Raw genomic sequence first — 5,227 nt, 5'->3', positions numbered from 1 at the left:
ACAGCATTACGTAATCCTGAGAGGGAGGGCTCTACCTTCCTCCTATAAAATGCGCATTTCTACCCAGCGACTGTCCTCTAGATTTGCATTGCGTAATTATGAGAGGCAGTGACTGTTGGCCCTGAAAATTGTGCAATGAAGTCATTGGGCATGTAACCCTTGCTAGCTGGAATTGTGAATTACGCAATCCCAACAGCCAGCAGGCCATTCTGTATTGCGAATTACGTAATTCCAGTAGCCTCCCAGGATTCTGGATTGCCTTTTATGAAGTTCCGGCAGCCAGTCTCCCGACCTCCCAGGAAAAATTGTGCAATTATTTCCAGTCAATCCCTAGGTATGTTGCATGTCATTCCTCAAGTTTGTTTTGGTTTTAGTTGACAGATTTATTTCCATGCATGTTGCCATGTCTCCAAATATAACAGGTGTTCATCTGTCACTCAGCAATTCAGGATCAATGGCCTCCAAGAGAGCAGGATCAAAGGACACCGATGGAAGTGCAACTGGAGTAGTGGTTGAGTGAGTGTCTACAAGATTTTTGATCTATGAAGACACCAAGCTTATTGTAGACAAGGAAATCAAGCTGAAATGGCAAGAGGTAAATGATGCATTTGCAAGCACATTTGGGGAAGATCTCAAAGACCACCAAGTCTATGTGAACATCCACAAGTCCGACTTGTACCAGATTGCATGCAGGTATCCCATGTTCCCATGTGCGGACATGATACATTGGATCATCTCGCACACTGATCCTAAGACGATGAAATTGAGTAGCGTCAGCAGGACGGAGATTGCTAACTTCAGGGCACGGGATTATGATTAGATGTACCATATTTCGAAGCCAGTGACCACCATGGAGACACCCTTCAACATACCCATCAGCAATGCGAACTCCAAGGATATCTTGAAGAACTGGGTAAAGGAGCTGGCCAAATTCAAGATGACACTCAACTAGGTTTACAAGACGAAGATACTGCGGAAGGTGTATCAACACTTGGTCATCTTTTCATGTCACTTGTATGGTCAAGGGAGCACAGAAACCTTCCCGCAGAGTCGGGTGATCACGTTGGACCAACTAGCCAGTGAAGGAAAAGCATGCAATTGTTCCAACATGTTGGATCACAGGCTGAAGGAACAAGTAACAAGAGCTCGGCAGCTGCCCAAAGGTCAACAAGTAGAAATCTACATGTCCACTTACATCTTGGATGCAATCTGTGCCTGTTAGGAGTTCTCGGGCTTGAAATGGGCATCTACATCAACAGAGACCTCTGTGAACACTTATTGTAAAATGTTGTCCGAATGTAGCTTCAGAGAATTTATCACGTAGTTGTCAGATCATTTTGTCACCCCGGTGTACAAGATGATATTTGAGCAGGATCCACCTTGCTTGCCAAAGGTGGCAATGGAGGCACTGATCGATATAGCGGATTAGTATGCCTCACCGTCTGGCACCTTCATACACATGTACAGCACGGAGAAGCCTCTGCATGTTCTACCGAGGTTTGCCTTGGACAAGTTCATCATGCAAGAGGTATCATACCACATCTCGACAATATTGTCAACTAGGCTACACCAAAAGATGAAGGCACCTTGGCCCGCTCTTCTATTGCGGATCAGGTTAAACGAGATACAAAATTTCAAGCATGTGGATGTCGAAGCAGAGGAGATCAAGAAATGTCCATTTGACGCGCGAAACTACAATCTGTATGACCCGCATTGTCTTGTAAAAGATCACTGTGCGAGAGTACAGTTTCAGTGGATCCGTGGGGCGTGTCATTGGATCGAGAAAGATCCATGGAGATATTGTTATAGCTTCTCCAGGCCAAATGAACTGGTCGATCTGGCTGTGGAATGGTTAAAGAAGCAGTGTGAGGTAGCATCCAGGAGAGAACTAGCAGCAAAGGTAAACATATCGGCGTGCGACAAAGGGAAGAATAAGATTATCAAAAGTGTGGAGGCAAAGAAAAGCTACAAGTTCTGAGCAAACCCACTTGTGCAGACAATAGATTTGGCGATATAGGCGAAGGGGCAACAACGTGATAGGAGGAATGCACAAAGGTAGAGAAAAAAATGAAGAATGGAGGAAACAGAGAAGGAGTTGCATGAGTTGAAGGAGCAACTTCGGAAGGAACAAGAGCTACGTAGATAGGAGAAGGAAGAATAGTAAGAACATGTACAGCAGGTGGCGCAACATGTACAGATAGATGAAACTGCACTCGTACAGATAGTCGACTCATTCGAACAGCTGGCACCAAGCAGATAGGGTGAGCAGTCACAGGAGCAGGACTTCGCTCAAGAGATTGAACAAGCACTTGAGCAGATGGACGTGGACATGGAGCAATAGGAGTTAGAGCAAGACATCGTCCTCATGCCTCATCACCAAGAGGTCGACCCACTAGCTTCACCGGATCTAGAAGCAAAGCAATTCCCAAGCGACCAAGGAGACACTGAAATCCTTGGAGACAATCTAGAGGGAGAGATGCACAACATCTCTTTCAATGGGTCACAACATAGAGTTGTGCAATCTCGCAAAGTGTCGACTCCGAATGATCACACATCTCCTACATAGTTTGAGGAATGTGTGATCGTGTTCGACATGCACAAGCATCTAGCAGCATTGGCCAATGCTACCAGAGCATATGTCGAATCCACTAGCTCAAATGTTCACTTCTTGATAGCTGAGAACGAGCAAATGGCTAAGGAGTTACAGATGGACAAGTAGGGAGGAGAATTGGTTACAGCATCTACTCGAGTAGAGTTGAAGAAGGAAATATTGGATGAAGTATTATCCCTTGACACAATTGTGCGGGCATTGTATTCCAAGTTTGGTACTGTGCATAAGGCAGTTGTCCATCTCAACGGTTGGCAGCAGCGATGTGCCAGGAGAGCATGTATCTTGTTGAATGCGCATGCTGTTGTTGATTACATGCAAACATGGACAATGAGATACAATGGAGTCCCATTACACTTGCCCAAGATGATGAAGCCCAATGTGGTCGATCTAAAGGCACATATCCGGAGTCAGATTTGGAACTATGAAGATCTCTCGCAGCTCATCTAGTCTACAACCTTCCCATGCACGGGTATTCAGGAGTATGGATGTTTTTGTGTGCACACACACGATCCCATCTATTGGTACACTCACCCAAGAAAATAAAAAGGCACAGGTCCAACTGGAGATTGACTCGTACTTTGACGAGTTGATGCGAATAGCCACCAGCCCAAACTTGGTGATCAGTGCAGACACCATGCATCAATATCTTTCTAGTCCGGTTACACTCAAGACAATGATGCACATGTTATTAGACAAGTTGGATAGAGGAGCCCAAGCAGTGTACCTAAATTCTATGGAGGCAAGACTTCATTTCCAGAAAGATGTCACCTTAGAGTACACGGACACCATCGCAGACTACCGAGCTTGGCATAATTTCGCTATTGTCGACCACTATAAGGATGTCAAAGAGCTGGTCTTCCCACAGTTGTCCAAGTCATAGTGATGTCTTGCATGGCTTGCTCAAGCCTATTTTGTCTCACATGGGTACATGTGCAGATTGTATGTAATGTCTTGTCAAGTGGAAGTGCAAGTGTCGATAGTTAGATGTAACAATCATAGAGTAGATGAAGATTCATGAGGGTAGATGAACTGTCACAAAGGGGAATGTCAAAGGCCACCTCACCCTTTGCTATAAATAGTCCTTCATAACTCATTGTAGAGGCTTTTAGTCAACCAAGCTTCTAATAGGAGTATCTTAAAGAGAGCTTGGATAGTATTGTAACGAGCCTTGGCTTCTCCACTATGCAGAGCTAGTATGTCTCTTGGGAGGAGCAGGTGGCGATGATTGTAACGTTCCACTGTCAGAACTAGTGGTTAGTCATGGTTGTATTGTATGATTGGAACTTACACTTCTTAATATAACAGAGCCAACATGTTTCATGCATATGTCATATTGTATTTCAGCTATCTTGTTTACTCTAAATGATATATGTATCTGTTTTCTTACGCATGCATGTGTAGCTATTTTATGTATATGTATGTATGAATCTTACTGAAATGTGTTGTTGGTTTAACCATCACTTTGGATTGCTAGCTTACTTTCCTTCCATGTTGTGATGCATCTTTTCTCGTGTGTTCCCTTCTTAACTACGTGCTTTCACAGGTTTCCAAGGGGCGCACTCACCTCACCCTCTGTGTGTTAGAACCTCTCATGCACCTTCCTTGACTTGCTGCATATGTCACACCCTTGCTACCAACAGGGACATCTTACTTGCCTCTGTGCGAAACCGCGGTCAAGGCAATATTGTACAACCCACTGCTAGGACTCCTACACCAAACAGTCTGAGGTCTAGTTGGGACTTCTTATCGGGGAGATCCCCTAACATGTTGGTGGGTCCAACACCATCAACACATCCTTATAACATCTAATAACTTCCTTGTAAGGCCTATGGTGCTAAACACAAGTATAAAAAAATTTAGAGAGCATAATAGAGGGGATTAAGGTTATGTAGTAGCCTTACAAGTGACAAGTCTTAAGTAACTCCCTAGAGAGTATCTCTTAATTTGTACTTGCATATTTTCACACGAAAGAAAAGAGAGTAGAGTAGCCTCACCTTCTAGCTAGGTTTTCTCTCATAAGGGTTTCCCAAAGGAAAACTTATGTATATTTTGGATGTGTATGTGTGTGTGTGTGTGTGTGTATTTATTTTTGTTCTCTACTCCTAACATTTTAGTCATTCCATTTATTTAAGAAGAAAATTGACTGTTAAAAAATCTGAGATCTAAAGGAAAATCAAACTTCATAGTATAGATTTTAGTTATTTTTTTCAAATTTGTTGTGTTGAATTCTTCCGGTGAAATATCCATAACATTTTAAAAATCATGTAGTTACTTAATTGCATTCATATGCATGTATTTAGACTTAAATTCCCATGTCTCCTCCCTGAGAAAAGATGAAGGGATTTCCATGAATGGTTATGTTAAAGGAGACATGAAGATCCTTCAAGTTGAGAGTACATCCTACAACAATAAATTATGAGACTTGTGTAACAATATATAATGTTTAAGATGTTGTTTGTAGGATCTTAGGACCACTAACATCTTAGGCATATCATGGAGGATATAAATAATCTTAGGTGATGCTTAAAACACTAGAATACATAGCAATTCCCCTCAAGTGTAGCCTTGATATGTGCCCAATAATCCTCTATCATACCCCATCAAGCTTTCATTTAA

The sequence above is a fragment of the Pinus tabuliformis genome, chromosome X (genome assembly GCF_031772625.1).
Source record: "Pinus tabuliformis cultivar Carrire ecotype Pingquan chromosome X, CPIR1, whole genome shotgun sequence".
Taxonomy (NCBI): domain Eukaryota; kingdom Viridiplantae; phylum Streptophyta; class Pinopsida; order Pinales; family Pinaceae; genus Pinus; species Pinus tabuliformis.
The sequence above is the reverse complement of the archived record's forward strand: the minus strand, read 5'-3'. Positions refer to the sequence as shown.